This window comes from Muntiacus reevesi, chromosome 14, assembly GCF_963930625.1.
Source record: "Muntiacus reevesi chromosome 14, mMunRee1.1, whole genome shotgun sequence".
Taxonomy (NCBI): Eukaryota; Metazoa; Chordata; class Mammalia; order Artiodactyla; family Cervidae; genus Muntiacus; species Muntiacus reevesi.
The window spans coordinates 39074346-39090765 of record NC_089262.1 but is presented as its reverse complement, the minus strand read 5'-3'; positions in this window follow the sequence as shown (position 1 = coordinate 39090765).

Below are 16420 nucleotides of genomic sequence, written 5' to 3'. Positions count from 1 at the left end.
AAATTTATTTTCTCATGGTTCAAGTCTGGAAATTCAAGATGAGGGTGCCAGCATACTTGGTTTCTGGTGAGAGCTCTCTTGGCATGAAGTCAACTCCTTACTTGCTGTGTCCTCACATGGTAAAAACAGCTCTCCTGGGCCTCTTATTATAAGGAGAGAGGCCTATCAGATTAGTGCCCTACCCTTAAGACCATGTTTAACCTTAATTTCTTCCATAAAACATCTATCTCCAAATACAGTTAAATTGGAGGTTAGAGCATACACATAGGAATTTTAGAGAGACACGATTCAGTCCATAATACTCTGTTTTCAAAATAGATTATAAAGCATCAAATTTGGAAGCAGAGAAATCAATTAGAAGACAGTTTTCCATATTTCAGGCAAAAACTGAGTGACTTGAAGAGACAATAGCAGTGAAGGTAGTAGGAGTGATCATAGATCCTGAATTGAATGTAGCTAAGACAAAGTATCTAAAATTTGGGGCCTATGCAGTGGAATGATAAAAGGCCAATGGACAAGGAATGCATTTTTCCTTTAATCTCTCATCTTTTTTTTGGAAGGGGAGAGGGCAGCAGGAAAGTGAATTTAAGATTTGGGGAAGGAATAGAATCTGTGAAACATATTTATCTATATATGTGTATTTAGTTGACATTCTCTTGGAAGAAAATGGATATTATGCGCTTCCCTATTAAGGTTGCTACTGGCCTTAGATTTTAAGTATTATAGATAAGGGACTTCCCTGGTGGTCCAGTGGTTAATAATTCACCTTCCAATGCAGGGGAAGTGGGTTTGATCCCTGGTGGGGGAACAAAGAGCCCACATGCTCTGGTACAACTAAACCTGTCTGCCACAATGACTGAGACTTTGCATCCTTGAGCCCACACACCACAGCTAGAGAGAGGTCCACACGCTACAACCAAGATCCTGCAACTGGAACGTGAGGCAGTCTAATAAATAAATATTAAAATAGTACTAAATAAAGTATGGTCAAAAGCCATGACATTCTCCAATGGCTTTTCGAAACCTGCTTAAGTTGTCACAGTCCTGGTGGTTCTATGTATGTGCTTGTGCTAAGTCATTTTAGTTGCACCTGACTATTTGCGACCCCATGAACTGTAGCCCACCCACCAGGCACAAGGCTCCTCTGTCCATGGGATTCTCCAGGCAAGAATACTGGAGTGGGTTGCCATGCCCTCCTCCAGGGGAATCTTCCCGACCCAGGATACAAACTCACATCTCTTATGTCTCCTGAATTGGAGGCAGTTTCTTTATTTAGCACAAGGGCCACCCGGGATTTCTGGTGAAATTGTGCCTGAACATTTTGTATTGAAACAAATTATTTAATTAAATTGCTATGTTTTTATTTCTTCCTATATTATAGTGGAGTTATTAGATAGATTTAACTTCCTGGGTATAGTAGGTTATCTATAAATATTATTCCAGGACAGTAAAGTGAGGGTTATAAATTAAATTATTGTTATAAAAAGGGAGCTGCAGGTCTGATACGGTTGAGAAATTTTAACATAGAAAGTCTGTATTTATAGTTAGATATGAGGGAAAAAATGAAAATAAATGTTCTTTTCCCACAGGTCCAACATGTAGCACTTCCATGCATCTATGCAAGTATGTTGTCTTCCCTAAATCATTCTTTTTGCTGTTTTGAAATCTCTCGTTTGAGATTCAGGCTCAGCTCTAGCACTTTAACTTTCCTTATTTAGAAAACTAAGTTAATAAAACCCAACTTACAAGTTTGCTATGGGGATTTAATGATGTGGCATATGTAAAATGATGCAAAACATTTGCCAAGTACCAACCGCTTTTGTGCGCCAATGTTTTTAATTCCTTCAGCAACACTCTAAATCAGAGCCTAGATTTTCCTGCGGTAAGGGATTTATTTTCTCATGCTTATTAAGGGTCAGAACCGGCATTAAACCATGATCTATGACCATGAAGCCCATGCTCTTTACACTAGTGGTTTTGAAAACTAGAATAATGAGATCCAGGAATTCTTAAAAGGTGAGAAATAAGCTTGCTAAGCTTATGTGTACAATTCAGAAATAATAGGAATTTGAGATAATATGAAATTCACCTGTATTTACTTAACACAAAATGAAACATTTCAGAATCTTGTGCATTTATTTTGACTAGTCCATGAATTTTCCTATCTCACAAATAAACAATGAGAGGGAAACTGAAATATTTCCTTGTGGCCTCAAAACTCTTATCAGAGATACAGGAGCATAACTGAGTTTTAAGTTTGAGAAACTACAGAAAGGGAGTCATAGTGGACTTCTTAAAAAAAAAGTTGATGAGTGGTGCTGGGAAAACTGGTCAACCACTTGTAAAAGAATGAAACTAGAACACTTTCTAACACCATACACAAAAATAAACTCAAAATGGATTAAAGATCTAAATGTAAGACCAGAAACTATAAAACTCCTAGAGGAGAACATAGGCAAAACACTCTCCGACATAAATCACAGCAGGATCCTCTATGACCCACATCCCAGAATATTAGAAACAAAAGCAAAAATAAACAAATGGTACCTAATGAAACTTAAAAGCTTTTGCACAACAAAGGAAACTATAAGCAAGGTGAAAAGACAGCCCTCAGATTGGGAGAAAATAATAGCAAACGAAGCAACAGACAAAGGATTAATCTCAAAAATATATAAGCAATGCCTGCAGCTCAATTCCAGAAAAATAAATGACCCAATCAAAAAATGGGCCAAAGAACTAAACAGACATTTCTCCAAAGAAGACATACAGATGACTAACAAACACATGAAAAGATGCTCAACATCACTCATTATCTGAGAAATGCAAATCAAAACCACAATGAGGTACCATTACACGCCAGTCAGGATGGCTGCTATCCAAAAGTCTACAAGCAATAAATGGTGGAGAGGGTGTGGAGAAAGGGAACCCTCATACACTGTTGGTGGAAATGCAAACTAGTACAGCCACTATGGAAAACAGTGTGGAGATTTCTTAAAAAACTGGAAATAGAACTGCCATGTGACCCAGCAATCCCACTTCTGGGCATACACACTAAGGAAACCAGATCTGAAAGAGACACGTGCACCCCAATGTTCATTGCAGCACTGTTTATAATAGCCAGGACATGGAAGCAACCTAGATGCCCATCAGCAGATGAATGGATAAGGAAGCTGTGGTACATATACACCATGGAATATTACTCAGCCATTAAAAGAATTCATTTGAATCAGTTCTAATGAGATGGATGAAACTGGAGCCCACTATACAGAGTGAAGTAAGCCAGAAAGATAAAGAACATTACAGCATACTAACACATATATATGGAATTTAGAAAGATGGTAATGATAACCCTATATGCAAAACAGAAAAAGACACAGATGTACAGAACAGAATTTTGGACTCTGTGGGAGAAGGCAAGGGTGGGATGTTTCAAGAGAACAGCATCGAAACATGTATATTATCTAGAGTGAAACAGATCACCAGCCCAGGCTGGATGCATGAGACAAGTGCTCCGGCCTGGTGCACTGGGAAGACCCAGAGGAGTCGGGTAGAGAAGGAGGTGGGAGGGGGGATCGGGATGGGGAAAACATGTAAATCCATGGCTAATTCATGTCAATGTATGAAAAAAACCACTACAATATTGTAAAGTAATTAGCCTCCAACTAATAAAAATAAATGGAAAAAAAAAATAATAATGTTGATGATCTCAGAGGAGACCCTAAGTCAACTTGAAAGGACATAGATTGTGCAGGGAAATGAAGAAAGTTGACTCATGTATATAATTGTATCATGTATACATGTATCATGTTATATAGGTCCGCAAGTAATTATGTATCTAATTCTACTTCCAAGAAATAAGAGCACTTTAACTTCTATGATCAGGATATGGTCCTCCACTGTAGTGAACAATCTTGAGGCATCAGTGTCCTAAAACATATATAACAACAGCAGCAGCGGCAAAATATGGTCATGGCACAGAACAATTCATTAAATGAAAAATAGCCATGGGGATCTACCATCCATATCAATAGCATAATGTTACAAAAATTTTCCCACAGAATATGTCTTTAGAAAAATCCCACCAAAGTGTTCACCCCGGTGCACTGTCAAATTGTGTAGGAAACAGGCGGGGCGTTTTTCTTATTGACTGATATTTCACATCATGATTATAAAACAGCACTGGGCTTTCATGTTACAGTGGTTTGTTTTAAAAGAAAAGAGTGGATGGATAAATAATCTGCAAAGTAGACTTCTAAGAACTTGGAAAGTGTAAGTTTGTAGTTACTGTTGCCATGTGTGGTCAAGCAGTACACATGTAAATAGAGTATAACACTTGTTTTGAGAAACTGTATATGCTCATCATATTCATATTGGAAATTTCAACCACACACAAAAAACTATAAAATGAAACTCTTCTGTGATTTTCACTCCCTGTGATAGTTTGACTAAAAAGTCGATAGCATTTCAGATTTCAAAGAAACTGTTCATCAGGAGTTTTGAACTTCTTGATTAGCTCATTTTATTGGTATATCTATTGACCAGAGTTTGCTCCTTTTCAGCATGTTTTTTTCTTCTTTTAAAAAATTTTTACAGAAGTATGGTTGATTTCACCATATTTATACAATTTGTAACTGATGTTTACACACATAGAGCCACCACAAAATTCCAGTAAACTTCTTAAAATTGATTTTTTTTTCTTAAGTAATAAATGTCTAAGGTCATTAATTCAGAGGCCAAAGGATGGCACTGTAAATCTCTCTTCCTTCCTTAGTCCTCGTTCTTCCTTTTTCTTCTCCAGAGGTAATTACTGTTACCAGTCTCTGGTATATCCTTCTAAAAAGTTCTATTCCTGTGTGAGAATATTGACAAACATATACATACTTGAAGGGTCAGATATTATCTGTTCTTGTCACTGACTACTTATTCAAATCTGCTCTGAAGAGCTATTTCTTTCCTGCATCTTGGAGAAAATGTATGACAAGATCTATTATTTTTCTAGTTGACCTCAGATAAATCCTCTGGTCCCTTCTAGTCACAAAAATATCTTAGCCCTGTAACTCCATGTTCAGTTCAGTACAGTAAGAAACAGAAACAGTGCTGTCAACTTTATTTGAAGCTCTATACTCTCTCTATCCTTATCTCAAGTTGGCTGTCAGCTATTGGAGAAGGCCTAGGTGGGCTTCCTCTCTTTCTCTCCATCAGCTTCTCCCCCAGTCATTAGACCGCTCCTGGCAACTCCATGTTTTAAGTTGTGACTCAGACACCACTGTGTCCCCAACCTCCAGGAAACCAAGCTCCTCTTGGGAGTCTGATGGTCATTTTCTAGGTTGGCTTGAGACAGAGGAAAATCACTCCTCCTACACTCTCACTGATGAGGTTGTGGTGGGAGAGACTCTAGGTATGTTCCCAGTCTCTCCTGTCCTTTGGATTGGAGGGGAGGTCAAGAAGTACAAAACCATGTTTTATAAACTCCTTTGCAATTGCTGCATACTTAGCCTGGCACTTACTTGGAGATATGGAGCTACTTCGTAGCATTTAGTGTTCTGGAGCTGCAGCTGAAAACAAGACAGAAATTGTGTGTGTGTGTGTGTGTGTGTGTGTGTGTGTGTGTGTGTGTGTGTGTGTGTGTGTGTGTGTATGGGCTTCCCAGGTGGCTCAGTGGTATACAATCAGCTTGCCAATAAGACACAGGTTCTGTCCTTGGGTTGAGAAGATCCCCTGGAGAAGGGAATGACAACCCACTCCAGTATTCTTGCCTGGGAAATCCCATGGGCAGAGGAACCTGGTGGGCTACAGTCCATGAGGGTTGCAGAGTCAGACACAACTGAAATGACTGAGCATGCACATACTGAGCGTGTATGCATATGTGAGTGTGAGTGTGTGTATGTGAAATCATTTTAGAAATATCATCAAGGAATCAAATATTATAATTTATGAGTTATAATTCTAATATGAGTATTGATCACACACTGGCATGTATGGTCACTTTATAAGAATAAAAATATTTGGTTAATCATATCATCTGTTTTTGCCTTATTAAGAATGTCCGTGGAGAGGCAATCTTCCTAAATAAAAGGCATCTTTCATAAGAAGAGGCTTTCCCCTCCCCCAACTCCCAGTACTTTTTTTTTTTTTCCCCCACCCTGGAACACAGATGCAAGAAGCCATAAGCCAGGGAGACAAAAGCCCATTTGGAAAAGTGTGGAAACAGAAAGATAATGTGTGGCTGGGACATTATTGCCTTCTTTAAGCCATACACTAGCCTGGATGCTTGTCTCCAGACTTCTTGTTATGTGAGGGAAAGAACCAACAAAATAGGCTCGATGCTGTCCTTTTTTTTTTTAAATCACTCAGTCGTGTTTGACTCCGTGGAGAGCCTGGGGCCTGCCAGGCTCCTCTGTCCATGGAATTCTCCAGGCAAGAATACTGGGGTGGGTAGCTGTTTCCTTCTCCAAGAGATCTTCCCAAACCAGGGATGGAACCCAGGTCTCCCGCATTGCGGGTGGATTCTTTACCATGTGAGCCATCAGGGAAGCCCAAGAATACTGGAGCGGGTAGCCTATCCCTTCTCCAGGGGATCTTTCCAACCCACAGATTGAACCAGGGTCTCCTACACTGAAGGGGGATTCTTTACCAGCTGAGCTACCAGGGAAGGTATACTATAGGTATACTCATCTGCATTCATTTCTCCCACTCTTGAATTCAGGGCAGCAGACTGACAATTGCCTCCCACAAAGCTCTTAAAGCTATAAATATTTTCGGTAGATGCTTATATGAGAGACAAATGCTTATGATACTTTTATTTTTTTCTCTTTGGGTAGAGTAAATTTTAAATAAAAACAATCTCATACATAGGAAGAGGCCTCTGGATCAATAGATAAAAATTTAACTTTATCCACTTTTTTCAATGGCTGTTTTGTTTCCTTTAGTATGCATTTAGCATAATGTATTTGGACAATCTCCTAGATGGACATTCAGGTTAATTCAGTTTTTAAAAATTTCATTTCTTTTTTACATCACGAGCAATTATATAATAAATATTTTAAAGTACTAATATTTTTATCTTTCTAGGCTGGAGACTGAAGAGAAGAGTTTCTGTGACACAGGTTATATCCTCTTATTTTTAGACATATTACCAACAATTTATGTTTCTAGCACAGTGCATGAAGTGCACATTTTCTCACATTCTCACCAACACTGCCTTTTAAAAAAGTAATTTTGGCTAAGTTTGTTAAACTTAGTTAGATTATATACTTGCTTTAACTGTTACCACGTGTTATAAGGTAAACTGACACACTTTGAAATTTATTAGAGTTTCGGCAACCATTGGTTTCAGTTGGACAGCACCAAGCTGAAAGGGTTTGAGATTGCTCGACTGACAGAAGCCAAGTAAAAGACATTTTTAGAGAAGATCAGAGACAAAGAAAATAAATTATCTGATTAGCTACATCTTAGGTGGTTGCTTTATTTGGGGAAGCCTGGTTGGTTCTTTTTGATTAGTTGTTCTTCAGTTTTATTTTCTTGGATTTGAGTGTATTGACTCTAGCTTAGATTTCGGTTTGCTTTCCTAGGTTACTGAGGCATTACAGACACCTCAGTCCAACCACCTCCTTGTTTAACTACTTTAACCCAGACCACGACAGAGATTGAGCATCTTTTCGTATACTTGTTCGCCACTTGCATTTCTTTTTTATGAATAGGCTTTGCCCTCTTTTGGTCTTTTTTTGAGGCTCTTTGTCTATAACTGTTAATCTTGTGTTATTAGCCGTGTGTATGTCATGAGGGTTGTGAAGTTTTTTGCAATCTGTAATTCAGCTTTTGGCTTGTATTTGGAGTCTTGCTACACAAATTTTTTATCCATTCAAAAATGTGTATCTTCTTTTTTATAATTTCTAGTTTCCTGTTTTGCTAAAGAAGATCCTCTCACCTGTGCGAAAATTTTTATTTTAACCTGATTCATCTGGATTAGTGGTCCTTCAATAAGAAAACAGAGAAAGCAATGGCACCCCACTCCAGTACTCTTGCCTGGAAAATCCCATGGACGGAGGAGTCTGGTAGGTTGCGGTCCATGGGGTTGCTAGAAGTCAGACACGACTGAGCGACTTCACTTTCACTTTTCACTTTCTTGCGTTGGAGAAGGAAATGGCAACCCACTCCAGTGTTCTTGCCTGGAGAAACCCAGGGACGGGGGAGCCTGGTGGGCTGCCATCTATAGGGTCGCACAGAGTCAGAAACGACTGAAGCGACTTAGCAGCAGCAGCAGCAATAAGAAAAAGTGTTGTGGAAGTTACAAAGAATAGCCCAATTGGATTATTTATGATAAAATTCAATAGAAACATTTCCATTATTATAAAATTAGAGATGTATAGTAGATGCATGTCTTAATTTAAATGTGTATTTGAATTGAGGATGAGGGGTCATTTACATGTGACTACAGATAAATTGATGTCTCAGAAATTCATAATACTCTAAAATCAATGCTGAGACACAGTATGACTATAATATGATCATATATCATTTTGCTAGATTGTATATGTTCCAGTATCAGTTATGTAGAGATGTTCAGTAAACATTGGGCTCAGATTTTTCTGATATCTCTGTTGGGTATATAGGGCAAAGCTTCCTTCCAGGTGTCCTTTTATCTCTGGTTACTGAGCACGTAGCCTCTGATCAGCAGCATATGATGCTAGAAAGAAGAATCATATCTACTTTCCTAGCTCCATCCTACCTTTTTTCTCCTTTTCTGTCCTTGGTCATGCCCTCCATTGCATGCATTCTCAGTCACTCAGTCCTGTCTGATTCTTTTGTCACTCCCGTGGACTGTAGCCCACCAGGCTACTCTGTCCATGGGATTTCCCAGGCAAGAATATGGAGTGGGTAGCCATTTCCTTCTGCAGGGGATTTTCCCTACCCAGGAATTGAACCCCTCTCTCCTGCATTGCAGGCAGATTCTTTACCGCTGAACCATTTGGGAAGCCCCCGTGTCCTCTGTTATCAATATACAATTCAGAATAGAGTCACTAATGTCACGTTGAATATTTTCCATGGGAGAAAACAGATTTATAACTCTTCTCTATTTTGATGGAAACCTGTATCAATGACACTTGCATTCTACCAATTTTCTTTTCTCATCTACATCATATTCTTTAGTATAATATCTTATACAGAAGGAAACTTAAGGGATGATACCTGAAGTTTATTCATTAAACTAAGGGATAAGCCTTAAGAAAGGCTCTTCTTGATTTGAATAGATTTCTTTTCTCTAAGTGTGATTTCTCAATAATCAAGTAATTTCCCAACTGAACAGATACCCTAGGAACTTGTCTTTCCTCCCACATACATTTTTACTTTTCTACCACAATTTCATCGTGTTAAATCAGCTAAATGTTTTTAAAGAATCATAAAGGCCCTGTAGGCCATCTTCTCTTTGAGTACACATTCAACCACATATTACTATGAACAAGAAGCACAGGAGATCAGATATTCTAGCTAAGGAGCTCGAAAATGATTAGAAATTTAGAGAGTTAAACCTTTGAGACATAGAGAATTAGATTAAAATTTTACCCATTTTTTTAAAATCCCACCACTGTTCATGAACATTATTATGCAGTTAGGTAAAGGAAAAGAAGACTGATATTAGAAAGAAGTAGAAAAAATTAAGATAGGAAATTTTCAGGAAATATTAATTAGCTGATTAATTAAAGAGCATATTTCTTTATAAACATTGCATTTGTATCCATTTTAACAATAATTTGACATTTTGACACATTACTAGCTTGCTTTATTTGGGGTTAAATAAATTTAATCCAGAAAAATAAAGGGAAAGATGTCATTCTTTATAGAGTAAGCTTTTTGTCTAAGAATCTGGCCCTAACCCAACAACCTCTGGTTAATTATACCAACCATACTGATCACAACTCTGCATTCTGTAAGAAATTAGGCATTTCCTGGTATGCTATGAGCTAGCCAGGTTGGCCTCCGGCAAGGGGTGACTGCTTTTCTGTTAGTGCTTCAGTCTGGTACAAAGCTCCAGCCTCTAAAATTGTCTCATCAATTTTTCCTTAGGATTAAAATTCTTCCATGAGAAATTCCTTGCTTTTCTGTCTCTGGAAATTCCTATAGAAATGCAGTGTCTCTAAAATGGATGCACTGACATCTCTGCAATAAAAACCCCTTTGCCTCCAAACACTGGAATACTTAATAAATATTTGTTTTAAAGATAGTTAAATAAAATTTTTAAATAACATTTAATAAAAAATTATAGGAACCGTTGCCAATTTCTGTTGTAGTTCCAAACCTTTCTCTATAAATATGAATTTCCTAATTGGGACTCTCAGATAGTTTTTTTTTTTGTATAGACACATGCATAATGCATTATTTATGATGTCCATTTTTGCATTATTTCATGTTGGGCCAGAGCATATATTTGAAAAGCAACCTTAAATGAAATCTTTCTAAGTTTTCATGACTTTCTCTGCCCCTTTTTTCTGTGTTTTACCACTGTCTCAGACTCATCTAATTTAACAGTAATAATATTTGGGCAACTCACACTTAAATCAGATTTTTTAAACTTAGGATACTTTTATATTTTAATTTTGGGGGTGGTGGGGTAAGAAAGATAAAAGTCTTTGGGAGCATGAAAAAATAGCCCATGGAGGAAGGAGAGTCAGGTTGGAGAATATAGTAGAAACTTCTGATTTTTTTTTTTTTTTCTGGTGGCCTCATGAATATGCTGCATTTCTGAGCAGAGAAGGGGAGAAAAGAGTAGCTGGGGCAAGCATATTGATTCAGGAGGAAGATAGATGGCTCAACTCCAGTGCACACAAAAACATCAGTAAGTAACATAAATAATATTTTAATAAAATATATTTAAAATATAGTACCAAAAAGTTCATGGTGAACAAATATCAAAATTTTAAATGAAGGCAGAATCAGCAGAAGTACTCATAATCTACTCCCAGTCTAGAAGTGAAGCCCTTAAGAGGCCACGCATATTATGCTTCCTTAAACATTAGACTGGTGAGTTTTCTCCTCATCCTATTTTCTGTTTGTCCATAAGTCTGGTTCTTCCTCCCCAACAAAGGCTTCTTAAGGGGATACTAATTTAGTTGAATATACTTTTTATATATAGGGTCGGATTTTAATATGACTCAGTGTCCTATCAAACTGATTATACCCTAAATATCATTGTATATGTATATATACGTATATTTTTTTTCTATTTCTGTCATTGAAATATGAACATGTCTGCAATGTGAACTCTGAAATTCAAACATATATTTCAAATGTTCTTTCAGCTTATGTAACGCAGTATTCCTTAACTCAGGCACATGGCAGTAATCTGTTATATTTAGAACATATGGCTACAGTTGATATATCAAATGTCTTTTGCAAGTGAAGTCATCATCCCAGCTTTATGGAAACTTATCTACATTATGACATAGGGGAAAAACAATGACTTTCCTCTCATTCATTAGATTTCCTTCAAATTCACATAGACACAAGTTGGCCTAAAAATTAATTTTTCCTAAAATAGCTCAAGTAGTTAAAACAGTCTCAAATAATTTATAAATAGGCATCAAGGTATAATATTCAAAATGGAAAAGTAAATTGTTACCACCTTTCAGGAGAGTACTTTGGTAATATATTTTAGCCTTCTAAAAATTCTCATTACTTCTGACCCTGAGGAAATAACTCACAATTCAATCGGAGTGAGCTGGTATAATTTTAGATATTAAAAATATATATATAAAACTCTAATGATGACAATGAGTCAACTGCTGCCTGCTTCTCAGGAAAACATTCAGTTCTTCCCAGGTCAAGGAGGGAGCTCATCTTTCATGGAGCTCATCTTTCATCTCCACCATATCCCCCAGCAGATCTGAGTCTATGTACTCTCTAATTAGGAAAGTTTAAAGGTCCCAGGACTGTTAGACTTCCTCGTGGGACTGTTCTGTGTGAACCCTTCCACCCCGCTTCATATATCTCTATCAAGAACACAGTTTTCCCAACTGAAAATAGAATTACCATAGGATCCAACAATCCCACTCCTGGAAATATACCCAGAGAAAACTATAATTCAGAAAGATATGAACATATCCCTATGTTCATAGCTGCACTGTTCACAATAGTCAAAACGTGAAAGCAACCTAAATGTCCATCTACAGATGAATGAATAAAGAAGATATGGTACCTATACATACAATGGAATACTGTGTGCGTGCTAAGTCACTTCAGTCCTGTCTGACTCTTTGTGACCCTGTAGACTGTAATTCAAAAGGCCTCCCTGTCCATGGGGTTCTCCAGGCAAGAATACTGAAGTGGGTTGCCACTTCCTCCTCCAGGGGAACTTCCCAACCCAGGGATCGAACCCACATCTCTTAGGTCTTCTGCTTTGGCAGGTGGGTTCCTTACCACTTGTACCACCCGGGAAGCTCACAGTGGAATACTATTTAGCCATAAAATGAATGAAAGAGTGCCACTTGCAGCAATATGGATGCAACTAGAGATTATCACACTAAGTGAAGTCAGAAAAAGAAAGACAAATAGCATATGATATCATATCACTTGTATGTGGAATCTAAAATATGTTACAAATGAACCTATGTACATACAAAAGAGAAGCAGACTCACAGACATGGAGAACAGACTTGTTCTAAGGGAGATGTGCAGAGGGAGAGGGATGGACTGGGAATTTGGGGTTGGTAGATGCAAGCTATTACATTCAGAATAGGTAAACAAGATCCTAATATATAGCACAGGGAACTATATCCAATCTATATCCAATCCTAACTTGATAAACTTCACAATCCATTAAGAAATATACAGAAAAAACACATAGAAAAACCTGGAAAGGAGTGCAATAAAATGTAAACAAGTGTCAAAAGTTGGTGATGAATTATCGGCATTTTTCCTCCCTATAATTTCTAGTTTATCTTTACTGGATGCAGATTGTTTCTTTCTTTTACAAAACACAACAAAACTTAGACATTAAAAGTCAGGAAAAGTAGTAACATTTAACCAGAATCTGAATAGATGTACTATTTCTTTTTCTATCAGATGGCCAATTGCTTGCTGAATAAATCTGATTGTGTAGTAAGACTCTAACCCAAAGTAGAATTCTGGGTTAGACTGTATTGATCTTCCATGCCAAAGTCTAAGAGTCTGCTCACCCAAGTTCAGATTTGGAGAGGATAAACTAGAAAATTCAGTACTAGGGATTGGAAAAAACTATCAGACACCTGAAAAAGTGTCAAGAATCAACAGAGAATAAACCAAAGGAAGCCAGGATAGAATCAGAACAGACAGCAGCTAACTTGGATGGATCTCACCTCTTGCTTAAGCACAGATTCAATGGTCTACACATTGAGCTGACAATAAACAGTTTCAGGGGCTTCCCAGGAAGACAGATGGCAGGAGGAGAACCAATATAAAAGGCACAGCATTGTGTTTAGCTAATATGCTCTATGTGGATGGGATAATAAACAGAATCTTAGACTTGTGCCCAAGAAGTGTTACTATCATTCCAAACAAGAGAGAAAATGATGTCTTTGTTAAAGGAGCTTTTTCAGTTTATAGCTATACCTGCATAATTCCCTGAGCCCAGCAGCTAGGGCTGGCTTGTTCTCAGTAATCAGGATGTGAAGTCTCAATGTAGGATGAAGATTTTGGACCTGAGGTTATCCTTTACACTGTAATGACTGTGTCTTTATGTAGAGTCTTGTATGCTATAATAACTGCATATGATCCTTTTGGGGATGGGCAACCATGGCAGAACTTAGAGCACAGAAATTATTACATATAGGAAAGATAACTTTAATGACAGCAAAGAATAAATATGATGAGTCAGAATGGAGGTATTCGAAACATTAATAAAGTTACTGTAGCTTCAAGAGAAAATTGATGAGAGTCTGAACTGAAGTGATGATGGACAAGGTGATATATAGAAGAGAAATTATGGGTATATAATTAACTGACCTTACATAGGAAAGAAAGGAAAGTGAAAAATCTCCTAGAATAACTCCAAGGAAAATGATACTGATGCTGGCATCATTACCCAAATGTGGAGTGAAGTATGTTTTAATGGGGAGAGATGATGGATCCATTTTTGGATCTCCTTCTAGCAATTATTGGGGCTTCCCAGGTGGCTCAGTTGTGAAGATTCCTCCTGGTTAAGAATCTGCCTGTTAATGCAGGAGACAGGGGCTCAATCCCTGTGTTGGGAAGATCCCCTGGAGAAGGAAATGGCAACCCACTCCAGTTTTCTTGCCAGGAGAATTCCACGGACAGAGGAATCTGTTGGGCTACAGTCCATGAGCTCACAAAAGAGTCAAACATGATTTTTCTACTAAACAGCTAACAGCAATTAGACATAAGACACAGGAACTCAGGACCAAGGTGTAGGCTGGAAATACTGATGTGGAAGTCAGTAAATGTGTGGTGGGTTTAAATCATGAACGTAAATGAGATTGACTTGAGACATTATTGAGAATGAGAGGAGAATATTTTGACCTTGGTGGACACCAATATTTTAGAGGTTGCCAGATTAGAGGATCTTTGCTATGGTAAAGAAGGAGAAACAGCCTCAGAGACAGAAAGAAAGCCAGGAGAGAGAGGTTTTGTAGAAATCATGATAGAGAATCCCAGATAGTGCTGAATGCTGAAGAAAACTTAAGAAAGAGATAATTCCTATTAATTTGAGAACCAAGAAGCTACTAGTAACATTGTTGAGAATATAAGTGTATGTGAACTGAAAACAGGTTTGCTGTGGGCTATGCATGCAAGGATTATACAATACCAAAGAATAAAATTGGGTTATAAATGCCAAAGAATGTTAAAACTACCACACAGTTACACTCATCTCACATACTAACAAAGTAATGCACAAAATTCTCTAAGCCAGGCTTCAACAGCACATGAACAGTGAACTTCCAGATGGTCAAGCTGGAATTAGAAAAGGCAGAGGAACCAGAGATCAAATTGCCAACATCTGCTGGATCATCAAAAAAGCAAGAGAGTTCCAGAAAAACATCTACTTCTGCTTTATTGACAATGCCAAAGCCTTTGACTGTGTGGATCACAAAAGACTGGAAAATTCTGAAAGAGATGGGAATACCAGACCACCTGACCTGCCTCCTGAGAAATCTGTATAGATGTCAAGAAGCAGCAGTTAGAACTGGACATGGAACAGCAGACTGGTTCCAAATCAGGAAAGGAGTATGTCAAAGCTGCATATTATCACCCTGCTTGTTTAACTTATATGCAGAGTACATCATGAGAAACTCTGGGCTGGATGAAGCACAAGCTGGAATCAAGATTTCTGGGAGAAATATCAATAACCTCAGATATGCAGATGATACCACCTTTATGGCAGAAAGTGAAGAAGAACTAAAGAGCCTCGTGATGAAAGTGAAAGAGGAGAGTGAAAAAGCTGGCTTAAAGCTCAACATTCAGAAAACTAAGATCATGGCATCCGGTCCCATCACTTCATGGCAAATAGATGGGGAAACAATGGAAACAGTATCAGACTTTATTTTTTGGGGTTCCAAAATCACTGCAGATGGTGACTGCAGCCATGAAATTAAAAGATGCTTGCTCCTTGGAAGAAAAGCTGTGACCAACCTAAACAGCATATTAAAAAGCAGAGACACTACTTTGCCAACAAAGGTCCATCTAGTCAAAACTATGGTTTTTCCGGTAGTCATGAGTGGGTGTGAGCGTTGGACTATGAAGAAAGCTGAGCATCAAAGAATTGATGCTTTTGAACTGTGCTGTTGGAGAGCACTCTCAAGAGTCCTTTGGACTGTGAGATGAAACCAGTTCATCCTAAAAGAAATCAGTCCTGAATATTCATTGGAAGAACTGTGCTGAAGGTGAACCTCCAGTATTTTGGTCACCTGATGCAAAGGGCTGACTCAATGAAAAAGACCCTGATGCTGGGAAAGATTGAAGGCTGGAGGAGAAGGGGATGACAGAGAACGAGATGGTTGAATGGCATCACCAACTCAGTGGACATGAGTTTGAGTAAGTTTCAACAGTTGGTGTTGGATACGGAGGGTTGGCGTGCTGCAGTCCATGCAGTTGCAAAGAGCTGGACCCGACTGAGCAACTGAACTGAACTGAACACATGCAAGGAAGCAGTGACTGTGAGTCCTTTTAAATTTTTTAATTTAATAATACATGCAAGATAATATTGATAACACTTTCCTAAAATTTAGAGAACAAAACAAAATAAGCAGCCATGTACTCAGGAAATATAATATTAATAGAACATCATCAGTAGCTTTGAAGCTTTCCCCCTTCACTGTGACCCCACTTACCCTACCTTCTCCCCATCCAGAGGCAGTGAAATTTATGTTGACAATTCTTTTGTTCATGGGTGTTGTTGTACCGTTAGTGGATATTCTTGTATATTTATTCT